This window comes from Chrysochloris asiatica, unplaced genomic scaffold (genome assembly GCF_000296735.1).
Source record: "Chrysochloris asiatica unplaced genomic scaffold, ChrAsi1.0 scaffold00023, whole genome shotgun sequence".
In the NCBI taxonomy this organism is placed as follows: domain Eukaryota; kingdom Metazoa; phylum Chordata; class Mammalia; order Afrosoricida; family Chrysochloridae; genus Chrysochloris; species Chrysochloris asiatica.
Window position 1 is genome coordinate 11,122,161 of NW_006408541.1, and position 7,237 is coordinate 11,129,397.

Sequence of the window (7,237 nt, forward strand, 5' to 3'; positions counted from 1 at the left end):
TTCTCCCGCGGAGCGGCTGGTAGTTTCGAACCGCTGACCTTAAGGTTCGCAGCCCGATTCGTAACCACTACGCTACCAGAGCTCCTTGTAGCAACCCTATATATAATAGGGTTGCTGAAGCTTCGTCTTTCTCCCGTCAGCATTATAGCCTAGAAAATCCTAGGGAGTACCCCTCCTCTGTGATATGAGTTGCTACGAGTAGGCTCAATAACACCTAGCAACTCTCATAGATCACCTGCCACTGGAAACTGTCCACAAAATTTAAGGTACATACACACCCACTTTCAGCAAAGCTGGTGCCTGAGCTAAAGTCACCAACATGGGAGAAGCTAGCTGCTACAGCTTTTAGTGTGTTAACATTCTCTCATTGTGCTCTCTTCTTGTTCCCATTCTGGTAGTCTAGTTTCCCTGCCCTCTCACCTTGGCCTTTGAGTAATTAATTGTTGACCTTTTGGTCTCCTGATGATGGTTTTTAAGTAGGGTGCCTATCTTAATGGGGGCCACTCAGCTACTTCGCTAAAAGGTGATTCAGGATAGGCTTGGTTCTGGGTTTAAAGTCTCAAGAGAGTTCTTTGTTGTTGCAATTTGACTTTCTGGGACCAACTAATGTGACCTTGGCCAGAACAGGCTATGGTGGTAGCCAGGCACAGCCTAGTTCTCCGGGGGTCTCAGGAGACATGAGGTCGTGGCTCATGTAAACGTCCTTCTCTGAGCTTTTGGTTACCTTCTTACTGCTTTACTTCTGGAGAATAGAGACGTGTAGTCTGTGTCTTAGATTGTTGCTCTCAAGCTTTGAAGACCCCGGACAGGTTACTAACTTCTTGATACCACGTAGCTGGTCATTGTGTTCCTGGCTGCCTGTTATAAACTCCCATCAGTATGCCAGGGGTGGAGCTCCCTGACACATGACCCTCTAAGACAAAGCAGAACTAACCAATGGGGTTGACTAGGCTGTCATCTTCCCAGAAGTACACTACCACATGTTTCTCTCCTTCACTGGCTGGTGGAGTGGAACTGCTGACCTTTTGGTTAGCAGCCCCACCAAGACTCCTCGATGTTTCACCAGTGGGGCAGGAAGGAATCCCTATTTGTTCCCAAATAGAAATTACGTCTAAACTGATGGCTCAGTCTTTGCTGTACTCCTCACTTGATCTCATTTTAAGAGTCCCCTCTTTTGAGCACTATGGCTTTTGTAGGTAAAGGGTGAACTATGTTCTATCAGAGTTATTTTCTGGGATTTTTTAATAATGGAGGTAATTAATTGGCTACAAAAGAGAGAGCCCCATGTATATTAAATACGAGGGTACTTTAAAACATTTGTGGAACAATTCCATTTGAAGTCCCCTCCTAAAGAAGGAGGAGAAAAATTTAAACCCATGGTCCACCTTTGTTTCTGCTACTGAGATTTAAAAAGATAATATTTGGGTAACTGCCATTATCAAATCCATGGCACAACTGAGTAATGATTTTTTTGTGGGAAAAAGCGTAGTATGGCTCAGGTAGACGCGTCTTAAATTAAAATGGTGTCAAATATATTATTGCAAAACCAAAGCAAACCAAGCATTTAAAACAAAAGTCCGTCTGTTCTTGGTGCCCTCTCATCCGACACCACCTGTTTTCTCTTGTAGTTAATGAAATTATCAGGAAGGAGTTTTCAAGACCTCCCACCAGAAATCAGACGTAGACGATGCCATTAGCAAGAAACCTTCCATATCTGATCCCTCGGAGACCTTCTACTGTGCCACACCTCTGTTCCCTTTCCATCTCTCGACCCGGTGTCCACTGCAGAACAATGTACTGGCTAACATAGACTCTACACACAGGAGCTCGCCATCTCCACTCTGTAAACACCAGAGAGAATACTCTTCCTTTTGGTTTTGGCTCCAAATCACAAAGAACATCCCTGTTGATCCTAATGGTGTTCCATCCAAATCCTTAAGTGCCTGCTGACCCAAAGCAACAGCCCCACCCCGGTCAAGAGAGCACACTGGAACGAATCTGCAAACAGAGTGACCAGATGGAATGGGGATGGAGGATGTGGGCATAAGAGTAAAGCCCAGCCCTTGCGTTGTCTTTTCCAGATCACAGACACAGCTCCTGAACCTTTTGAAGGAAAGGAGTTCTCACACCAAGCAACCAAAGGAACGTGGCCTGAGAGTCTGGCTCACAGGCTTGAAGATGCTTTCAGACCATCGACTCTAGGGATCGTCTATCCTGTGCCACAACGGGCCATGGCTCAAGCTTTACCTTTCATTATTTCATTCCCAAACAAGGCTGTCTGGCTAACAGAAATCTCCTGTTCAGACTTCTCGGCATTAAGTTAGGACACTTGTATACGTCTTTCTGTTTTACTGTTTTCCTTCTGCTTCAAAAAGCTGGTGAAGAAGAGCTCAAGCCATCTTGGTCAGTTGCTGTCTCCAGCAGCTGGCGCGCGTGTGGAGTTTTCACAGACTGCAGAAAGTTAACCGGGGCTTGTGGTAGCGAGCACCCCACCAGCCTTGCTATACAACCTAACGGCTTTTCAAGGTCTCTGCTTGCTCCCGACCAGCCAGAGTGCTTTTCTAGAAAATAAGTTTCAAGTTCTAGTTTGTGCAACGGATTTTAAGGAGGAATGGCAGAGATGCTAAGCAACCAAAGAATCCATAGGGCAGGTCATTCTGGAGACCACCTCACTTTTCTACCCTAGACCCCAAAATATGGGTGACAGGATTGAGTCCCCCAAATTCTTTGGCCATGTTTTTTGTTTTTTGTTTTTTTTTAAACCTGAATCTATCTTAAGCTTCTGTTGGTCTCAGAGTACTGATCCTAAAGACCAGCCTGCAAGCTGCGCGCCCCCTGCCCCCCTCGTCTGAATGAGCTCTGTTTCAGTGGGTTGGATACTGTCATTTCTTCTCACCACCGGGCAGGCAGCTACAAAGGTGCCTGCCAACAGTCTTCCACTGTTGGTGCCATTTTTGCAAACAAACAAAACCCACCAAGACCTTGGCATGTGAGTCTTAAATCCACAGACCCTTTTCTCTTGGCACTTACTGCAGACACCCCGGAACAAGCTGAGGCTCCGGCTGCAGGCATTCTCTTGTTTCCCCAGTCAGCAAGAACAAAGTCTAAATAGGCCTGTTGGTAGGTGCCTTTGAGTCGATTCTAACCTTACAGGACACAGTGGGAATGCCCCATACAATTGACAGAAGTAAACTGCCCCAGCTCTCTCCCTTGGAGCTGCTGGTGTGTCTGAACTGCTGACCAATCACACACATTAACAGCAAGCACTTAACGGTTGCATCACCAGGGTTATTTAGCACTCTCAAAAAAGACAGATTTCTCAATCAAATCTGTCAGGCAAAAAGCCTGAGAAGAGAAACAGGGGTAGGGGGCATTCCCACTATGTTTTTTTCTAAGTCCTGCCCCTCCAGCCAAGCTCTCCAGAGTTGAGACCTTCGGGGAGTCTAGCCAGGAGCCCAAGGACTCAAAACCAGTCTGAGAGACTCCATGGTCCTGGCACTGAAGGGCTCTGCCCTTCTTTAAGTTAACACCAGCATTTATGTTTTACCCCTTTCTTCAGCCACACCCCAAGCACAGAGGAGAGTAAAATTCTCTTTTGAACAAACAGAATGCCAGTCAGAAGTTGACCACTGCCGCAGAACTTCTAGGATGCTAACTAACTTCTTTCTCGTTATCAAAGAAAGTTCCTTATCCAAGAAGCTTGACCTAAGGAATTTCTCCCTGCAGCAATACCGACTTCACAAGAGACGAGCAAGAGAGTGATTTGTTCTCACTTGGCCTGGCCCACAGCCATCTTTGCACATGAGGAAATTTGGCCTTTCCTCGGTTATCTGAATGTTTTACCCAAGTGCCTTCCTGCTATTGTAGCAAAGTAGCTCAACTCCATTGTCCACGGGGTGAAGAAGGACTAATGCATTTTCCATCCACCTTCTAACTAACCATGTCAGTGAGACAAGCTTCCTAAAAGCTCAAATTCCTGTACATTCACATGTATGTATGTGTGTGTGTATGTGTGTATAATATGCATACACTGCTCTCTTATCTACCACATCCTAGCTGGATTTTGTAGCAAACACTTTCATAAATAGCTATACCAGATAACAAAGGAAAGAGAAACGCATGAGTCTAAAGACACTTACTTATAGGCAAGAGAAAGTGAATTAGGAACCGACAGCTCTCAAAGTTTTGTCAATTACAAATGCCAGGAGGGAATTTTGCTAAGATCTGATGCTCATGAACCATTCTCTGTGTGGGAAGAGGCAATATGGACCCTCCAAGAGAAAGAGCAAGGAAGGACGTCTAAATGGTGAAAGATGGGGATGTTGCGGGGGTTTGAAAGGTCAAGGTTGGCACTTGCTACATCCCAGCTCCTGTAAATATGTAGCACATTTGCAGAACCCTATCATGTTGCTGAATGTAGTTTGTTTCTAACAGTTGCAAGTCTTCCTGTATTGTACAAAAATACTGCTGCTTGATAAATATGTAATAGCAATCCAGACTAATGAGTATGCTATGAAATTTTTATTTTCTTATCCCTATGTGTATGCTTTTTCATCTGTCCTCCAAATATCATATACCCCTGTTGGAATTAGAATATATTTATAAATGGTCAGGATTTGGTCTTCTAAATGTCTCTTTTTACATATATGTTGATTTTTTTTTTTTTTTTTTCCCTTAAGAGAAATGATGTATTCTTGGAAACTTTGTTATTCATTTAGAACAATAACAATTCAGAAACTGTTTTCTGGTCATGTGTCTTCCACCAGAGACCATCTTGAAAAAAAGGAGGGGGAAGGACCCACCTCTTTTTTGCTCGAGAAAGATGCTAACTTCCCTTCAGCCCTGAGCCCCGATCTAATGCATGAAGAGAACTATATTTAAAGTGTCTAAATCCCCTAAAGTGATTGAATTGGATATTTGATTTTTATGGAAGCCATACCTGTGTTGTAATGGGATTCAAAACTAAAACAATATTTTAAAAATTCCTTTAGGTCGGCTAATGCCTAAAAGAGTTGACCAAATCCTCCTAGTAGACAAATGTCATACGCATTACTCAAAGGATGCCCAAAGTCTTCCAGCATCGACACGGCCCGGGATGAATTGAGTGGATTCCTTCTAAGAAATGGGAAGTAGCAATGTCATTCTTCTTGTTTACAGCCGGCAGTTAAGACATCTGTCTCAGTCAGCCAGCCTTGGCCAGCGGGGGATCTGTCACACCGTGCAGATCGGAAGCTGATGTGTTCTGATTGTGACTCGGGACTAAAGGGACGCTGACTGTGTTTATTGTCATGTCAAAAATTTACTTTCCAAGTACTTTTTATTGTTCCGAATAGAAAACATGTCAGGAGTTTACTTGACAGCGCTGTTCATTTTGAGTTTACATGAGGCACGTGGCTGTGATATTCTTGACAAGCTTGGGGGGAGGGGTAACCTTTCCTCAACTCATTTCCTCAAGGGACTGCCCTGGAGCCAGGTACCCAACACATCTTAACCTTGGGACTGAAGCATGACAGTCTCATGGAACCAGACCAGCTAATTGCATGAGGTTTTCATGCATTCCAACGCCATGTTTAAGGAAAAGAAAACCCAAGAGCTGTGAACCTCTCAACATAAGTCTTGTGTTTTCACAAGTGCCTTCAGTTCGAGCCAACCTCACCGTCTTCACTTGGTTTACATAAAAGCAAACCTTTCTGGTGAATAACAGATGTTTCCTGCAGTCTCTTCAGAAAATGAAGTCGGGGGAGGGGGGATTCTGGGAGGTCAAAGTGAAAGGTTTCACACTCCTGCTTTCACACTGCCATTAGCAATTAGGACCACAAACTTAGCATCCTCACCAGCTTGTCAGAGAACCTCACTTGCCCCTCTGTCACCTCAACAGCCCTGAAAAAGCAGATGTGGAGCCCTTTACAGAGCTCTCCTTGGGTGGTGCTGGAAGGCTTGGGATTTGAACATCCTGACTGTTAAAAAGGAGTTTGAATACATCGTGTTCCTATGAAAACCGTTTTTAATCTCCAGTGTAATGTAGTTTATTTTTGCTATCTGTAAAGTATTTTTATACGGCTTGTATCATGATAGTTTAGCAATAAAAACGTTGAAAATAATGGCTACTTTTGTGTCTCTTTGCATCTCAAAAGAAGTTGCTCAGATACCGCCTCCCTGTACACTTTAGGTTCATACATCTTAGACAGGTTTTTCTTCATTTGGCACTGCCGTGTATACACATACTCTTCACTATGACCCTGAGAAGTTGGGACTATCCTATTTTAGCCGCTTGCCCGTGGTTGCCAAACCAAGTCAAACCAGGATTGGGTTGAGTGTCTCCCTGCTCTTTTTATCACTACCTTGTGCTGCATTCTGTTCCTCAGTGGGCACAAAGGTAGGACCAATTGTAACGACGGCACAATAGCAGGTAACAGTTCATTCTGTCACAAGAAGACCACTCTGAGGTGGAAATGGCTCGATGGTCCATATCACCACCACCTATGCAGAAGTAACATCCAGGTAGACTGAGATGACATGTCAGATGGGTCTTCCAACTTTGGAAGCCAGAACCCCTCTTTGCATATGCATTTTGAAAAACTCCAAGGTGAAAGATATAAATGTACTGTGTACTCTCAGACCCACAAACAGAGTTAAAAGTAGGAAATACTGGAAGTCTCCAAGGAACCCTGGTAGCGTAGTGCTTATGCATTGGACTACTGCTCCCGTAAAGATTTACAGCCTCGGAAACCCTGTACAGGGTCGCGATGGGTCGAAATCGATTCAATAGCACTTAACAACAACAACAACTACCTGCACAGGTCAGCAGTTCAAACTCACCAGCAGTTCTATAGGAGGAAGATGAGGCTTTCTGCTCCTGTGGTTACGAATCAGGCTGCAAATCATCGTCAGCAGTTCAAAACTATCAGCTGTTCCATGGGAAAAGATGAGGCATTCTGCTCCCGTAAAGATTTACAGCCTCGGAAATCCTGTACCAGGGTCGCTATGAGTCAGAACCAACTCCATGGAACTTAACAACAACAACAAAGATTTACAGCCTTTGAAACCCTTGTACAGGGTCACAATGAGTCGGAAACAACTCAATAGCACATCACCACCACCAGCAGAAGTCTCCAGTTAGCTTCCTCCTCAAAGCAGTACTGCCTCCCTGCTCCAGTGAGTTGGGGCCTACTCAGTGGCAGCTAAGTATAGCATGACTAAAGCAACTGAGATTTGGAAGTTGTGTGTGTGTGTGTGT

The 7,237-nt window shown here is 44.4% G+C and overlaps 1 protein-coding gene across 1 annotated transcript in view; it reads left to right on the forward strand.

Moving 5' to 3' along the window:
* Window positions 1-1,843, forward strand: part of NFATC2 (nuclear factor of activated T-cells, cytoplasmic, calcineurin-dependent 2) — a 197,754-nt gene extending 195,911 nt beyond the window's left edge. The window contains exon 11 of the mRNA XM_006839178.1: window positions 1,629-1,843. The gene's annotated coding sequence lies outside the window, so the exon portion shown is untranslated. The remainder of the gene's footprint in view (window positions 1-1,628) is intronic.
* The last annotated feature ends 5,394 nt before the right edge of the window (window positions 1,844-7,237 follow it).